At 42.6% G+C, this 18,721-nt stretch overlaps 1 protein-coding gene across 2 annotated transcripts in view; it reads right to left on the bottom strand.

Moving 5' to 3' along the window:
- iqsec2b (IQ motif and Sec7 domain ArfGEF 2b) overlaps nt 1–18,721 on the bottom strand; it is a 98,437-nt gene that overhangs the window by 48,001 nt on the left and 31,715 nt on the right. The window contains exon 1 of one of the 2 annotated variants that reach the window (XM_062541801.1): nt 2,843–2,859. The exons of the other annotated variant lie outside the window; for it this stretch is intronic. The gene's annotated coding sequence lies outside the window, so the exon portion shown is untranslated. Of the gene's footprint in view, nt 1–2,842; nt 2,860–18,721 lie in introns of those variants that run through there. 2 annotated transcript variants of the gene reach the window in all.

The following is an 18,721-nucleotide window of genomic DNA, read 5'->3' on the forward strand; positions in this document are numbered from 1 at the left end:
GTCAGTGGGTCTTGCAGACCTGAGAAGTGAGTAAACACAACTGCCTTCAGTGGCATGCTAACCTGCTATAGTGATATGCCTGCATGAGAGAAGGTATTAGCCTCCTGGTTTGCATGCTCACCTTCCATGCCAGAGGCTTCAGGTTTGAGTTCAATACGGCACTTCTCACAGTATAGGTTACATGAATAACTTTTTAAATCTTCAACAGGGCACTTTTGGATGTGGAAAAAAAAACTGTATTCATCAACACTGTAAGATTATGAAATTCAGCATATATTTGACTTGAATGTTCCAAAGAATATTCATACAACACTGATGTGACAGTATTAGACAGCAGGCCACTAAAGATTGTCTGACAGCTCGCCCAATGCAATGAAACTTTGACACGTTGCCCAGCTGCCATTGTTACAGGCTAGCTGCTGCGGTCTACTTTACCTGTTCAAATAAGTCCCAGCATGTAGCCAGGAACAATAAATCAAACACTGACAAGCATGTAAAAGAATTAAGCCTGAAACAATTGGTGACTTCATCGGCATCTTAGCAATGAGCTTCACCTTGTGATAGAGTGAAATGCTTTAGTACATCCATGTAGCTGATTATATAGCCTACAAATGTCTGCTGTTTTTGAAAATGTTCAATTGCTGCATGTTTGTCAAAATGCAGTGTTATAGTTCCATGCTGAATAGTCCAACTCTAAAAAAAATAGGCCTTGTTTCACTGCTTCATGTCATTACATGCAAAAGGGATGAATTAGTCGTCATAACTAGTTGTCGTAACGGGTGCTTCCAATGATTTGCTTCCTGTAACAATGTCTGTCAACAAATTGTAGAACAGACAGTACACTCTTGCAACCAACCCCTCCCCACCACCACTGCCACAAAATAATGTGTAACTTTGCAGCCTTTATGTAAATACACATGCCACACAGAAAAAAGTGCTTCCTTGTGGATTTTTCAGTAAACTCATATTTGTCATATTGACAAAATGAAGACTTTATATTGTAATTATAATTGCACTGACAATTTCTAGGCATAAATACTTAATATACATAAACTAAGCATTTTAAGCAATATACACACTCTTTTTGCAGTAGCCTAATTGTTGTCTAAATGGCATACATACAATGACAGAATAGTTGCATAAGAAAATACAAACATCAACATTAATGATGTCATTATAACAGTTAAAGAATGCTAATATGCTGTCAGCCTTTGACAAAAAGTGATGTTGAAAATATAATGCTATTCATGCACCTGAGAGATTAAACTTGCACAAAGGATATCTGCACAACATCATTCAGCCCATCTCAAAGGAACGCTAACGCTTTGGCTTGATAACATTTTCAATGGGATGCCAGCTGCACAAAGGTCTACTGGCAGATGATCAGATTACTGTTTCTGCCAATCTGTGGACATCAGAGGCCAGTCGGCAGTGGGACCACGCTGGCCTGGAGCCCGTCTCCAACTGAGTGTGCAAAGTGGAGGGTTTTTTTTTTACGGATGCTGAGGTAATAGCAAATCTCGTCATTCCTCTTCTTCTCTGTTTCTCCCCCTTGCATCCTCCACTCAGGCATGCGGAAGAAGAGCTCTAAATACAGAAATAGCCTCTCTCTTACCTGGCGCTCAAGTCCCCCTCTCCATCACTTCGCTGGAGTGAGTGGATGTAGGCTAAGCCACTTGTCTCGCTCTTGTCCCTCGCTCACTTCCAATCTCTCTCTCTCTCTTTCTCTGACTCTCTCTCTCCTTCTCCGCGTAGGGTTCTTGTCTGCCTTTCCCCTCTTACATTTGCTCCCTCTCTCCCTCTCCTTTCTCTCCCTCCTTCCTTTCACTTTCTATCCCCCTCTCTAATTTTCTCACCCTCTCCCTAGTGCTTTTGTCTCCCTTTTCCCTCTTTCTCACCCACTCCTTTCTTCTCTCTCTCTCTCTCTCTCTCTCTCTCTCTCTCTCTCTCTCTCTCTCTCTCTCTATTCTCTCTCCCCCTCTCCCCTGTATGGGAACCCTGTCTTCTGGTGAGAGAATCTGCTACATTTACACCCATCAGCAGTGCCAGCAGTTTGATAGTGTCATCTACATCTGTGATGGGTAACAGCTCGACATAGTCTGAGTTTCATACTAAAAATGGCCCCTACTCACACATTCACACACACACACACACACACACACACACACACACACACACACACACACACACACACACACAGCAACGCCCTTCAATTATCACTTTCAGTATGTCCGCTTTGCACTCTTCATCTAGTTCCTGCTCATCTTTTATCAAGTAGCTGCAGACCGTACCTATCACTGAAATTATGGGCCGGCCATGTTCATCAACCCTGAAGTGTGAGTAACACACAGATACACACACACACACACACACACACACAAACATTCTTATTCAAAAACAGCACATTCTCTATTCAGAATGTTCTACTCATGATACTGAAGTTCCTGGTACATCTGAGTTATAGGTGTGGTTGAGTAGAGTTCATACATGCATTCATGTATGAATTCCCTGACAATACATAATAAATGAGAAATTAAATACTTAAGAACCCAAGAGAACTCTTAAGTATGGTCAGCAAACAGTATGCTCAACAGCTTGGAACGGGGTCAAGAAGCCCTATGTGCACAACTTCCCCCTACGAATACCAAAAGTGCCGGCAAGAATGTCTTTGACAGCCTCATCTGTCAAACGCTCCAAGCTTATAGGTCTTTTCTTGACATGCCTTCAGAGAGATACTGTAGGCACTTAAGAGGCTCAGAAACGGCGCAAACAGAGTGCTGTGCACTCATTGTTGTGTGACAGTGAGCAAATTTTAGGCTGAAAACAGAGCGAGTCTACTCACCGTGGTGCTGCCCGAGACGAGTGTCACCCAGACTGGTTGAGCGTGATAACAACCACACCCTCCTCACACGCGTGCATGCTGAAGTGCACACACACACACACACACACACACACACACACACACACACACACACACACACATGACATGGCAGACATACTGGCCTTGTAAAGTGGCTAGTCAACATTCTTGACAGTCCTTTGACTAATCTAAAATTGATTGCCTTGTGTTGTTGAATGTTTCAGATGTCTTTTTTTAGAAAAGGAAAGACATGAAGTTGCCTGTTAAATAGAAAAGGTCTGTAAGAAGTACACCATAATTTCCCAATAGCCAAGGTACATTGATTTTCAGAATGTATTCAGCTTTGAGGTTAATACATGGGGGCAGTTAATATGGTATTGATATAGTTTTTTTTTTTTTTTTAACTTAAGCATAAAACACTGTCCTGCGGTTTAAAAACAATAATACCCAGGAAACTACTATGTGAGTCTCTCTCTCTTTCTGTTTCTCTCTGTGTCTCTCTCTCTGTGTGTGTGTGTGTGTGTGTGTGTGTGTGTGTGTGCGTGCGCGCTTGTGTGCAATAGGTGTATGTCTATTTTTTGTCCTCAGAATCATTTTGTATAGTTCAGTCTGCCAAAAGCCTGCCCCCTTGTGGATATATGTGAAATATGAACTCATACAAAGTTCATAGTTCAAAGGTGTTAGCATTCCCATAGTTTTACTACAGCACAGAATTATCATCAGGACTTACATGTATCATTTATAGACATTTATAGTCTGCTAATGCAAAACAAGGAACTGATGAAGAGACTGTGACAACATAAAACAAATAGACACTAGGCTTGTGAAACAATGATGTATTATTCAAGAAATCAGTATTAGCCTAAGCATTTGTTTCAACAGAATGTTTCTCAAAAACATGGAAATGAAAGATTAATTAGCCTACAATATGATTAAAAGAAGATGTCAATTCCCTTCAGCTATTACTGTCAAACCAAGCCTTGAGTTTCTTTATTTTTTAAATTTTCACACCATTCTGTTTACACTCTGACTTAAATGCCTGTGCTTAAGATAGAAAGATAGATAGATAGATAGATAGATGATAGATAGATAGATAGATAGATAGATAGATAGATAGATAGATAGATACTGTAGATAGATAGATAGATAGAGTGAGTGAGTGAGAAAGAGCTGTCATCTAAAGAATCCTACGGTAAGTGAGACTTCCACACATATAGAAATGCATAAAACAAATTCTGAATCTGATCATATCCATTATGCAGTCATGAGTACAGACAGAGGCAACACACACAGACATACACAAACAAAAACTAAATGACTCAAGGTGTTTCACTACACTGATTATTTTGATCTTTGCAGATTCTCTTATTAATGTGTTGTATGTGACATCACATCACTGGCAAAAAACACACACACACTGAACTATGAAACTGTGGAGCAACGTGTGCAGTTGCACGTGCAGTTTTTACCCAGTTAGAAAAGTGTAACATTTAAGACACAGAGTCATGTGCTTGTCACGGTGGTTATTTAAACAGGCATGCAATAACAATAACATAATGGTGGTCAAATCTGTCGTCTTATATTTCAAATAATCATTTAAGAGTTTTATTTGAGTGTCTTGGTCAGGTGTTTTTTTTCCTTCTTTGTCAGTCTGGCTGATGGCAGGCAATATAAAGTCTAATAAGTCTTCAACCAAACACAATACATGCTAAGTGCAACTGTCTTCCCATCTGCAGTTCGGTGTAGGAATCAGGAACAATGTTTGTATTTTCTTCTTCCTGATGACAACTTCATGAACCTTTACCCACACCTATCACTGCACAGGTCGCCATCGTGGTGATCCGCTCGTGCTGATTGGTTGTTACAACAATTGACCAATCAACTCACAGGTTACCTAGAGGAGGGGCTACTGCAATTTGAGGCGGGACAACAGAACTGATGAGTGGAGTCAGTCACCTCCTCTTCTCTGACAGAACAGAAAAAGAAGACAAGGAGAAAGAAAAAAGACAGACAGACACAGAGAAGGAGAGAAAGAGAGAAAGAGAGAGAGAGAGAGCACACAGAAGCAGACAGGGACAGAGACACAGTGCACAGACACATTATTGCATGGATATAACAAGCAATGACAGAATAGCATGGATGATGTTAAAGCATAGACATAAATATTTAGCCTGCTTAATTTGTCATAATCACTAGATTTAGTATTTAATCTCATAATGGTAGGTTCTTCAAAACTTAGTGGTGTGGACACAGTTTATTCTACTCAAAGGAATTACATGTTCTGCTTTATCATAAAATGGCCACCAGATGGCGATCTTAGAGCACAGAGTGGCATTTTGGTCTGACACTTGGCTGCTTTGATTACTTTTGATTGCAGTTTGCCACAACATCCTGAGCCTGTGCATAATAGAGCTACATGATTAAACATGTCAGTGACTCAGAAAAAACTCTCTTCGGCTCGAACAAACAAGACTCATTTCCGTCTGACAGAGTCTGCAGTGGGAGGCTGTTCAGAGCATCGGATGTGAGGGCATGCTGACAAAAACACACACACACACACACACACACACATGCATGTGAGGGGGCTTAGGGGGCTCATAAGTCTGAATGGGTAGATGGGATGATGGGAGATGAGTGTATGAGAGTACACACACATGGAGACAGCCAAAGAGAAGAGAGGAGGGCATCTGTTTCATGCTCACCAGAGGAGCAACATTCACAATTAGCCTGAATGCATCATTAAGGTGTAGTCGTCAGAGAGGCAGGCCTCAGAGGAAGCTTGAATGGGGGAAGAGAGAGAGAGAGAGAGAGAACGATAGATGGAGAGACAGAAAGAGAGAGAGAGAGTGGAGGGGGAAAGACAGAAAAGGGAAATGGAGAGAAAGACACAGCAAGACAGAGCAAATGAGAGAGAGGAAAAGAGTGAAACAAGCGAGAAAAATACAGGCGTGGAGACAGAAAGGGAGATGGATGGAGAGAGAGAGGGCTGTTGAAATAGAGAAAGACAGAGGGAGAGAGAGGGAGAGAGGGAGAGAGAGAGACCCAGGGCAAAGCCTCGCTGCCTCCTTCCGCTGCCACCCCCACAGGGGAGGACCTGTGGCAGGCGGGCGCCATGCTGGAGAGATGAATAAGGCATCCACATCGCCGCTACACAGCGCCGCTCTGATGGATAGAGCACTGACTGTGTAGCGCTGCAGGCTAATCTCTCCATGCTATCGCTATCTTTCTTTCATGAGAAGAGATGGGGAGAGACACCGTACACACAAAGTGTGTTTGTGTGTGAGTGTGCGCGTGTGTGTGTTAGTGACAGAGGGAGAGTGTGTGTGCGTGTGTGTGTGTGTTTGTCCAAGTGAGTGAGTGAGTTTTTGTGTGTGTGTGTGTGTGTGTGTGTGTGTGTGTGACAGAGGAAGACTGTGTGTGTGTGTGTGTGTGTGTGTTTTGTCCAAGTGAGTAAGTGAGTTTTTGTGTGTGTGTGTGTGTGTGAGTGAGTGAGTGTGTGTGTTTGGGGTAATTTGACTTGATTAGCTGCTCCTTCAGCTCACAGCCCTGTCTAACCCTATTCCCTGTTTATCTGCTTTGCTCTCTTCATCTCTTCAACCCCTTTCCCTCTCTTCCTCTCTCCTCCTCTCTCACTCCAAATAAACAAGCCTCTACAGAGTTGTCCAAAAACATCCCCTCTTCTCCACACACAAACATACAAACATACTCATGTACACGCATTCACGCACACATACACACACACAGACACACAGACACACTCACATGCATGCACCACAGCACAGTCCATCTCTGGTGAACAGTGATAGTGAGTGACAAAGGCGAGACAGAAACAGTGAGGGGAAAGAACGAGGGAAGTGAAAGAGAGAGAGAGATAGAGAGGGAGAGATGACAAAGGCGGGTGTCAGGCATGCCCGAGGGGGACGCTGTGCAGGAGGGAACCAGAGCGGTAGATATAACAGAGTGGCGACACTCCCATAGACCTCCATAGGAAACAATGGCGGACGTTTTTTCAGGCTACTTCCGCGTTATGGAGAGCTCAACAGTTCTTAACAGTGACATTCGCGGAGTTTGCCTCATTCACTTCCATTGGTGTCTGCCTAACTTTGTCAGCGGTAAGTAAACGAAAGCACGACCTTTTTTGAAATTGTTACATATTTCCTATATCAACGGTACCAGTATGTACTCGTAGTGTTATTCGAGTTGTTTGTGCTGCTCGTTTAACTGTTATTTTTGTATCTTAGTTATGACCGAAATTTCAGAGCATAACGTTATGTTAGCCTACCAAGCTAACCTTAGACGTGGAGGGAGGCTAGCTTAAATGTAATGTTCCTATGTCAATAAGGAATGTCAGACATATCACACTTGGTTACGCTACTGTAGTAGAGCAACGTTAGATAATATATGGGGTTGTCAAGGAGTTTGTATGACATTTATAATCCTATTTGCTGAACCTGATGGCGTTAGCTAATGTTAGCTAGTCAGCTCACGCACATTCGAAATGCAATGAAGGGGGAACAGTAACGTGATCTTAATGCATGCAATGGCATGAGATGTGCTCGTTATCAACGAGTTTGTGATTAAGTTGTTCTTCAGATGAACAGTGGAACTAATTAATGGGATGACATTTCATTTAGACCTAATCTAGCTTGTTAGCTTGCTAGATGGAATGTTTCATGGCACTATGAAGTGAACCTGAAGCTAAACTTGTGATCAGAGAGCATGATATGAACTCGGGTACATCTCTTCACAACAGAAATTTCAATTATGAACTTCAGGCCAGGGGAGCTGTAGAAGCAAAAACTCTCCTACCGTGTGTCACTTGCCTAACTGTCCAGTCCTGCCCCTAGTGCCACTGTTCCAACTTGGGAGTCGGGACAGTGGCACGAGAGCTTGGGATAGGGGGCGTGTACAGTGCAGTACTTATTTTTGTCTCAACTGCTGTTGGATGTCAGGTTGCAGTCAATGTTATTCTACATTGAATGTACATTTCTGAGGTCTATATCACCACAGCAGGTCGATGTATTTGATGGAATAATTTTGATTGCAATGACTATCTTGCAGATGCTGAAAGTGATGTGACAAGACATTGTCTTAAATTAAGTGGTCCTTGTAAGTAGGCTATAATAATTTTCTTTCTTTTTTTTTACCTTGTATGGATAACTGAAAAGTGTAGGTTAATGATGCTCTAAGGGTAGAATTAGGTCCATCCATAGAATAAGAACAATGTTTGCAATGATGTAGCCTAGTCTAGTTAGCTGTAGTGGGTATACTGTAATCAATCCCAATTGTTGTCTGTACAGCATGCTGGCATTCCTCACAAAGTCAGTTACTGATTACCCTCAGTATTGTTCTTATTACAATAAGAAAAGTCTCCTTGTGTTGATGAATGCAATGGCTAAAGTGCAGTGATTTCTTATAGCCTGTCAGCTTTTTATTCTCAAAATATAATATAAGATATTGTTGGGAATCATTGGTGTTATAAAAGTTATAAGGTGTTGCACCCCCAACCAACTTTGAAGGGGTCAACCGTGTATGTAAAACTCTTGCTGGCCTTTTGCTTTTGTTTATGCTAATACCTTGATGTGGCATCTGTGAATGTATTGTACCAAGTATACACTGACTTTTACCTGCTCTCTCCATGTTCCACTGTGCCTGTTCTTGCCTAGGACCAAGGATGCAGAGGACAAGACGGGTGTGTAGTATTGACTGAAATTATCAGAGAAGGTCATTTTTTATGGTTTAGGTCCAAACGAAGGGACCCTTCCAACCTCAGCATCTCCAACACCTCCTGTCACACCTCCAGCCAAATGTGCTACATCTTCCTCAGTTAACCTTCTTGTACTGTAGGTGTGCATGTCCAGCATCCTTTGCACATTAATGTCTTTAGTTGTACACACGGTACGGTTGTTCAGATTTGGGAATCTGAAATGTTTTTCAGAATGTCTTTGAAAATATAAATGGGAACCCTCCTTTTTATATTGCAGTCTCACCATATCTCCTTTAAGCCTTTTCTGTGTGTATTCCTGTTCTTGATGTTGTTAAAACATAGCCTTGTTCCACACATTGAAAATGTAATAAACAAATGTATTGAAAACTCAAAATGTATCAGTCATCCTTTTTATGCTGTTCTAAGTGCTTTCTTGAAACAGATGATTGCGTATTGAGTTACAATGTTATCGAAACAGTGGGTGTCCTGAACGAACTGTTGAACAAACTTAACTTTAACATACACACTTTTAACATTTTGGCTGTTATTTATCGTTCTTTGTTAATGTATTTTCATATGTTTATGGCTTAATCTGAAAATATTACTAAGGCTGTGTGGTGCCCATATTTAGGCTATTCCTTAAAATAAACAAATTAACTGATTGACTGCATTGATCCAGAGGCGTAGCCAGAGGGGTGGCTCCGGGTGGCACAGGCCACCCTTGAGATTCAATTGGCCACCCCAGGTGCTACCCCAAAATCCTAGTCTACGATTCACCATTAACAGTCAAAGGCGAGAAATTTCTTGATGCACTTGCAGCACACTAGTTTGAAATATCAGGGTTCAGAAATATAAGCAATCTAGCAAACATGCTTGCAGTTATAGGCTACATGGCTTATTGTTTTTAGCATTTGAGTTTACAATAGGCCTACAGGCTACAGCTTGCGCTAACACGAAAACATATATTTACCTATCGCATCTGCCAGTGCCTATTTATCTTATTACACACACAAAACCCAGTATTGCAATTGTAGAATCACGTAATGTAGGCAATTTTTTATATCTGCCTATTCTACCTACTCAGCTGACACTGTTGTATTGTTATGTTGTATTGTAAATAGTCTACTGCCCTAATGTAATATTGACATTGTGGAAAGTTTATAGCTTAGGCCAGTGTTTCTTAACTGGTGAGTTGGAACCCAAAAGTGGGTTGTGGTACTGATCTGAGTGATAGGTCGCGGAGCTTGTGGCTAAAAAGAAATAAAAAATCGCCAATTTAAAATGCTACCTGATCAGATCGATCATTGGCCCATTATTTTGATAAACTTTATCCGTAGCCTATGTCAGTCATTGCCATGGCATGGACATAGACAAGTTTATGTGACAGGTCATGTTAAATATAATGTTAGGGAGCTAATTTTACAAAAGTATGCATCATTTTAAGATATCATGTGAAACGTAAGTTGCAACCCTTAAAACTTGAAGTAAGATAGAATATGATTAACTTAAATTGAGGACAATATAAGACAGTGTAGGGTGCACATGAGAGCATAAAACCATCCAAACTAAAGTGCCACTTGGAAACAACGCACCCCTGTCAAAGACAAACCTGTCGAGTAGTACTTTGAGGTAATATCAGCAGTTAAAGACTTCACAAATGTAATGCCAAACATCTGCATTTTCCACACAAATAGGCCAGGCACTTTGCGTGTCTTATGTAGGCTATCTCACCATATTCGTTGGCCTGAATGCTAAATAGTATATAGTTGGTCACAACTTTATGAACTTGTGAAATTATGGGTTCCAAAACCAGACCAGTTAAGAACCACTGGCAAAAAAACCCCATTTCACTCTTCCACTTTTGCTCAAATGGCCTAATTTCTGAATGGGTTTTGTTCAGAGCTGAAAATGAGCTGAAAACTGTATTTGACATTTTATCCAATTACAAAGACATTTGATGTGAGAGTATGGTCTTTGTCCTTCTTTGTCCTTCAATTTATGAGTATGGTGCTTGGTGCATGGTTTTACTCATGCATGTGTTCTAATTTAACAACTTGAGCCTGTTTCTGTTTATTTAGATGCCACCCTTGAATTAACCAGTGCCCCACTAGGGCCACCCCTGTTACAAATCTCTAGAATCGCCACTGCATTGATCTAACTTTTAACGTATAACCTGTTACTGGTTGCCATATATTATAGATGTTCATGGCTTACTCCTAAAATTGTGAAGGCTGTGGGTGTGTAGGCCTATATAGTTAGGGTGGCCACCTTAATCTCATCAAAATAATTGGAGAGGATCACTGAACATCTCAAATACCCACGGTAACATTGGATACAAAATACATACATTTCAACAATGTAAGTTTATTATGCATGACGACAAACAGGCAAATCACGGAACCAGGAATGGAGCTGATGCCGAGAGGTAGGCTAAATGGCAGTGTCAGCTACGACAGAATAGACTATTTAAGAACGATGTTTGCAGAACAAACTTGCGATATGTCATGGGCACTAATGTAAACATGCTAACCAACGTTATAGCACTTCAAATTGAACTCGTGTTTGGAATGTTTCGATGTTTCTCGTGATCATTGCTGTCTATCCCATAGAAATAACATGGCAGCGCCAGGGCTGGTTAGAACTGTTGTAGCGTACATGAACCACGTGACGGCGCGGCGGCGACTTCAAAGAGTGTCGCAACTCTCTCTATCTATGGCTCTGGAGGGAACACGTCAGGCAGGGAGAGGTCAAAGGTCAAAGTGTATCAGCTCAGGGTGTGTGAATGTCATTCACGCTTTGGTCTGAGCCAATGGGGTTTAATGGGATGTGTGGGAGCATACTAGCCACTCTATACTGCTATAGAGTCCCCCTGAACACGATAGGGGTTTTTAGATGACAAAACACACATCAGTGGACTTGGAGTTGAGTTCTATGAGGAACATTCCATTCGAGAACACCAGAGGGGGTCATGGCAGATTGACATTCATTCAAGGGACAGTGGAAGGTTCTGTGTGTGGGGAGGAATGTTCCATTCCGGGGAAAAGTGGGAGAGTTATGAAGGATTCACGATTTCAAAGGGAATTTTGGAAAGACGGATCTTCACAGGAGGAAAGGGGTGGAGTGGGGGGTACGGGGTGGGTTTGGTGAAGATCAGGTGACTCTCTTTTGGGCCCTTACCTGCCCTGCTCCTTGGCCTTGGGGAGTGTGTTAGACGGCTTGGGCTTGGGCTTGCGTAGCCTGGCGGGACAGCAAAACTGATGGTGGCTGGAATGGCTAACAACTGTCAGGCTGGGGCTGAAGAAGGAGTTGGCGGTGGAATTGGTGAGAGTAGAACAGCTTGAGTAAGAGTTTAGCCTGACAGAGAAAGAGGGAGCGAGAGATAGAGAGAGAGGGACACAGAGAGAGAGAGAGAGAAAGCAAGAGAAACAGAGACAGACAGAGGAGAGGGAGGAAGGGAGGGATAGAGAGGGTGAGAGAGAAACAGAGAGAGAGAGAGAGAGTATACAGATAGTGAGGGAGGGAGAGAGAGAGAGAAAGCAAGAGAGGATTGAGAGCAGGAGACAGGAGATTGAGGGGTGAAATGTGAGAGACAGAAATGGCAGGAGGAGAGAGAAAGAGAAAAGGAAAAAGTCAAGACAGACTGCAGAAGCTGGCAAAAAGGACATAAACAACACCACCATACATATAAAGTACACACAGAAAGCAGCGCGGCAATGGAGAGATGACATTAAACAAAACAAGTAAACAGCGCAGATGAGTCAGTGAAAAAGACAGACATTTACAACATTGGACAGTGTAGAAAATTAAGGACCAGATTAGAAAATCCTACATCCTATATCATCCTTGTTTAGTCCGACTCGTCTAAAGCCACATTCAGACAGGCTGTGACAAGATACAGGCAGTGACATGGAATGCTAATGAAATTCAGAGACTTGTAGCAAATACAGCTTTACAAATAACCGTTGGCAACAAAGTTAAAATAATTTCAACTTTTGAAGTGACGAGCGAATTGCCGACAGCTTAAATGACTGAGCTTGTGAAGCAAGAATTTAAACTGGCCTATTACTGTAGTTAGATGATTAAACCCTCTGGAGTCAACGGCATAGCTTGGCAAACCCGAGAGAAAATAATTTGAATCATTTGTTTGGCTTGTATCTCGATTCCACCACTGTATTGTGCAAACACAAACACTAATTACATTTGCTAGGGATTGACAAAGCCATGAGGTACTGTATAATGTCAATTCTATACTCTATTATTTCAGACAAGGTGTTAAATTCTTTGTGCCACAGGTAGGAGATTTCCCCCAGGTCAATGACAACCAAGCCTATTTAATAACATTACCCAGAGATAACACGAGATACAGCAACAGTACACACTTGGCTGGAGGCAGTCACAAACGCACGCAAAACATGTTGTACCTGGGATCTGCACAGGCCCTCCTTCATGGTACAACATACACTGCCTCAGGGGCCAATCAGCAAACTGGCCTGTCTACATTTACACAACAGGACATGACATTCAAACAACAACACACTCAATTGGCCAGCGGCAGTCGCGAATGTGCTGCCCACAAAATGCAAGCCAATTTCAAGCACAACTCCTTTAATATTCAAGTTTTGTAGTTGACGGAGAAGTAAGGTGAAGTGTTTTTTTTCTTTTGGCCCATTGAAAATAACACCCGTCCAAACCCACTGCTGAGGGGATCAACAATAGTCTGTTCCTTTGAAATCTTAAGAGTCAAACTTCAAAGTCCAAAATAAGGTGTGCATCAGACCGCAGGCCAAATAAATGTCATATCTGAGAACTCTGGATGAGTCAACATTTCTCACTTTGCTTGCTGCCAAAACTAAAAATCACAAGATGAATTGAATATGACTGGTGGGTCAGGGTGGGCCTGTGGGCTTTTGAAGAATACTTTAACATGAAATAACACTACTGCACTGTCTACTAGAACATAAATAATTTATGATACACTTTGTTTTTTTGCATTTCACCTTTTAGCCATGCTCTTGTGCATACACATAATTTGGGTTTTTAAATTGTGAATTCCGACAAAAATGTGTGTGTTTGCCATGTGTATATTCTGGATGTTACAGTAATGTATCCTAGTCACATGAAAGTAAATTAACTTAAACCAATTTCCTCTCATCTCCCTGTTGGTATTAGTAACACAGACATTGATGCCTCTACACTGACACAAGGAAAACCACCACCTCCTGAAATATGGCTTCTATTTGCTTGCAATATTCAAAAACCATGAAGGTAAAATGTCATATATAACGAGAGAACAGGAGGTAGAGAGAGAGAGAGAGTGAGAGAGATATGAAGGCAGACAGTGTGTGAGAGAGCTCTGCATTTCTGAGAGGATTAAATCTGAGACTCCCACCACTGCCGTGGTTTATGTAAGACTATACAGCCCTGCAGTCTACATATTGAGCAAGTCTTTTTTCTGCCTTCAGCAGTGTTCACTCAACAACATAACACCATGTATAGTAGAATTCACTCAGATCACTCCAGTTATTGTGTTTGAGTTGTCACTCATTGCCCTTTGATCTACCTATTTACATTCATCCACAGAGAGCGTATGAGAGGAGGAGGCCTATATACCCTTGTGCAAAATGACTCTAGAAAATGTGGTGTTTTTTTCATGATTCAAAGGATGCAGTCATGGTTTCATAAGCTGTATTTTTGGGCCTACTGCATTTACTCTAGGCTTTTGGGCCTGCTGCGTTTGCTGTAAGCGTTTTGGGCCTGCTGCATTTGCTGTGAGCATCAAGGCCAATATTATTTTGAGCAAAACAGACCAACAGTCAGAGGAATGGGGTTTGCGAGAACACTGTTCTCCAGGAGAAGACATCTCCTTTGATGTTCGAAGGTCAAGGGAGAGGTGAGATCATCGGCTGGTGGGGATAGAGCACGGACACGTGCCAAGTGAACGGTAATGAAATAAATAAGATACAGTCATGATAGAAGGGTGATTTCCACCAATGGACTTGACCTTGCTTAACGCTAATTGGCTAAAGGGAGTTTTTGGGGATGTTGCTAGAGGGGCACCTCTTAAAGGTAGGGTATGGAATGAGCTTTTTTGGCCATTTTTGCAAAATCACTTGAAATCCTATTCCTAACCCACTTATAGCCACTAAGTTGGAAGCACTGAAATGGAAATTAAACACGTCAATCATCTGCGGAACGGGCAGGGCTCGAAAAACTCCAGCCAATAGAATTCCTCACCCCATACCATCATTTCACAGCTCGATCGTCAATCTAACGTCTTACTCCTCTTCCTACTCCCCCTCCCCACCGCGCGCGACCCTTTCGAAAGCTGGTGACCGCGAGTCAGTGCTGAAACGAAACCAACTGCCTGCTGCTGCACGTCCATGTTCCCCTCTTGTTGTGTCACTTCATTTCTATACAAACTAACTAAGGCAGCGGATACCTACGGAAACTCAATCACCCACGCAATAAATAAGCTATGTAGCAAAAATTACATTTTACCATGACACGAAGAGTGCTGTAAACATGAAATCGAAACTTAACAGCTTGGAGCTACGGTGGAATAGGCGAACCAACGGGGCAGCACTAAACTTGGATATTTCAGGAGATAATCGCCCTGGTAAGAACAAACCAGATTCTGTTCAAATATACACACCTATGGCTACTGAACCATATGTACTACAACCCTTTGGAGGTGAATAGCCTAAAGAATGTAATTGGGGAAGTTGATGTGAGTGATTGTATGGAGACTAGAGCTGTAGACGCCAGGATGGCATTTCATTTAGCCTGGCTCACTCTCGCGCTGCGCATTTGAATTGTCGCTCGTGCATGGAGGGCGGGACTTGAGGTTGTATATGTTCAAACTCTGCCGTCCGTTTTGCTAATTCCGTACCCAACCTTTAAGGCCAACGGGTATGAGAGATACTGTAGGCCATAGCCATCCACACATTAGATTTCCTGACTTCAGAATGGATTTGGCTCTGATATGCCACTGATAGATGCCAGCACTGGCTTTGATAACGTCCAGGGATGTGCAAGGTGGTATCATGGGGGCAAATGTTCAGCTCTCTGAGCAAGTGTACGATGGCATCTTCTGCTATTCATCAAAAATGACTCTGATGAGCAAACACGTCCTCTCATAGCAGTTCAGTCAGAGAAGCCAAATACTTCAGAAAGCCCTAATAATGCATGCTAGAGAGGCTCTGTTGTCACCAAGGTTGTTCAAAACAGCATGGCAACAAAGCTTGTCTTCAAATAAAAATAAGCCAACCACTGTCTGTAGTGTGTGTGTGTGTGTGTGAGCTAAAGAGGTTACATAAAGCTGCCAAAGCATTTCAAAGTCATAGCCGTCTTCCCTTGCACTGGGAGCTTGGCTACACCTCTGAGTCACAGCCATCTGTGATGTTTCAGGACCTCCGGAAGGCATTAGCATCTAAATACCAGCCATCACAATCAGCCTCATAGCAGCGGCTGCATGGGGAAAAAAGCTACATCCATACCGTGTAATTTCACCAAAGAGAAACACTGTGAGACAACAGGCAGAGCTGACTGTGTGGAAATAAAGGTGAGACACACAGGGTCTAGCCATTCATAGAGAGCATGTTGCTCTACCACAATTCAGCCAAAATAAAGAGTCAACTTCAGCCCACAGACTCACTCTAGCCTAAAGAAAGAACGAGTGAGTGGCGGAGGAGGATGGGGGCGGGAGGTGGTCGGGTCGGGGTGGAGTGAGAGTTCATTGGCCATCGTAGGCTACACTACTCCATCCCACCCTGTCTAAATATGGTCAGAGCGGCCTGTCACAATTGCAACCCACACACTGTCAGGAAGCAGCGGCTGCTCTCTCTCCGGGAGGCTTGACTTTAGCATGCCGAGAGCGTAATTGGGTCTATTAAGATTCTAATTACCAGCGCAGAATCAGGAGGTTAACAGAGGCTTGCGTCAGAGCATGCTGAGCAACAGAGTCCGCATTACATGCTGCTGGTATGTCAAACCGCTGATTTCAGAGTTATGTCCATCAAATTAGTGTTGGGAGGTCTCAACGACATTACGTGTAGTGATGTGTTTTTGTATTTTTAATTTAAATGGCCTTTTCAGTGTTCTCGTCTAATGTTAAAGAGATAGCTGTTAGCATGTGTCAGGTCATGCAAAATTTGCAACAGAATGAGGTCAAAACATTTGTATTAATTACAGAATGTGCAGTTAAATCAAACCAAACCAAAGGGCCTTTGCCAAAGTAACATCTAAATCAACACATAGATGAGATAATGAGGAAGAAAGATACAGCTTTCATTTGTCTTTCTTTTTTCAACAGCTTGGTCAGGGTGCTAAATCTATGCATTAGCAGCTAGCAAACATTAGTCCATAATGACTGGGAAAAAAAATAAGGCTTTCCAACCTCGTGGGGGCACTAACTTACAGTAACAAAAGAGGATAAGTTGGAGCAGGCTTACTGGCTGAGGGGCTAAGCCTTGACGCCCGACCGCCGGCACCGAGAGCTCTGTTTCACCAATTCTCTGTGATTATCGAGCTTGACACTAACGAGGCTGCGGTTCGGCTTTGCAGCGCGAAACAGTGCTGATTGTCTAAATAGGACACAGGCAGAGAGAGGCTAAAAATGTGCCTCAAACGTTATCATTATCCTGGGGCTCCTCTCTCATGGTCGTCTCAGTGTGCTTTAATAGGAGCTCCAATTAAATGAGAATAACCTGTCAGTACCGAAGACGTTCCAGTTTAATTGCGCTTAATGAGATAGCATAGATCATAACTCTTTATCAAGATTAAGCGGGGTTTAAACAAAGTGGGGGGGTTTAGGCCTGAATGAGGAATGCAAAATCTACTGCAATTAAAAAGATAGAGAGGGCAAAATCTTGCTGCACTCTCGTCACGTGACCTCTGCTGCTTCAGGCAGCTCTACTGCCCTAAAATCACCCCAGTCTGATACAATCTAATATCCACAAAAAATGGCAGGGAAAAGAACCGTTTATACGGAAAGGACCATTCTCAGTGATGATTCTCAAACAAATTTGTTTGAAGCCAGTGGAATTTGTTTGAAATAAAGCCCACCAGTGAGTCCACATTGCACACTCTGCAAATATCCCTGCACACTCTACAAATATCTCTATGGTGGCGGGTTTCTAAAAATGTCTGGCGGCTGGATTGGATGTGAGGAGGCAGAGTCCGAGGTAGGAGAGGAGGAGGAGGAGGAAGAGGAAGAAGAGGAGGAAGAGGAAGGCTAAGAAGCGCAAGCACCAAGCTGAGCAGAGAGGGTTACGTAACAGGAAGAGAGAGGATGACCTGGATATAGAGGCCCTGTGCATTTGTTACCTAGTCAGACTTATTCACCAGCCCACTGCCTTTTGGGCCATCAACTAAAGAGGTCAGCTAGAGCTGCATCTACCCTCGCCTTTCTGTGTGACGGTCAGAAACACACTCCCTCTCTCGCTTCTCTCTCTCACACACACACACAAACACGCACACACACACACACATACAGAGAGAAGAACAGAGAGAGAAAAACAGAGAGAGAGAGAGAGAGAGAGAGAGAGAGAGAGGCTGATTGACACATACACATACTGTAGGTATTCACATACACAGGGCTGTAGTGGCGGCTAAACACAAGTAAATGCAGTTCATCCACCTGTTGTTAGAGTTTATCCACCTCTCAAAGAGTACTCACCAACTTTTAACATAAAAAAAATCACACTGCATTATCCGCATTCACGATATGTACACTCACCATTGTATATCGTACCATATGTACACTAACCATTTAACATCACTGGTACTGTTATAAACAGTCGATAGTAACCTCCACCACATTTCTGAATGCCTTTCTTTAAAAATCAGATACCGCATGGCGCCATCCACTACACTGCATATACACACACCCACATACATCACCCATTCACATGTATGAACATGAACATAAACAGCACACACACACACACACACACACACACATACAGAGAGAGAGAGAGAGAGAGAGAGAGACACACACACTGATTCGCATATAAACAAACATAGGTATTCACATACACACACCCACATACATATCACTCACATGTATGAACATGAAGATGAACACACAAACACACACACACAGACACACACAGACACACACACACACACACACACACAGAGAGAGAGGCTGTAGC

Source organism: Sardina pilchardus, chromosome 7, assembly GCF_963854185.1.
Source record: "Sardina pilchardus chromosome 7, fSarPil1.1, whole genome shotgun sequence".
Classification (NCBI taxonomy): Eukaryota; Metazoa; Chordata; class Actinopteri; order Clupeiformes; family Clupeidae; genus Sardina; species Sardina pilchardus.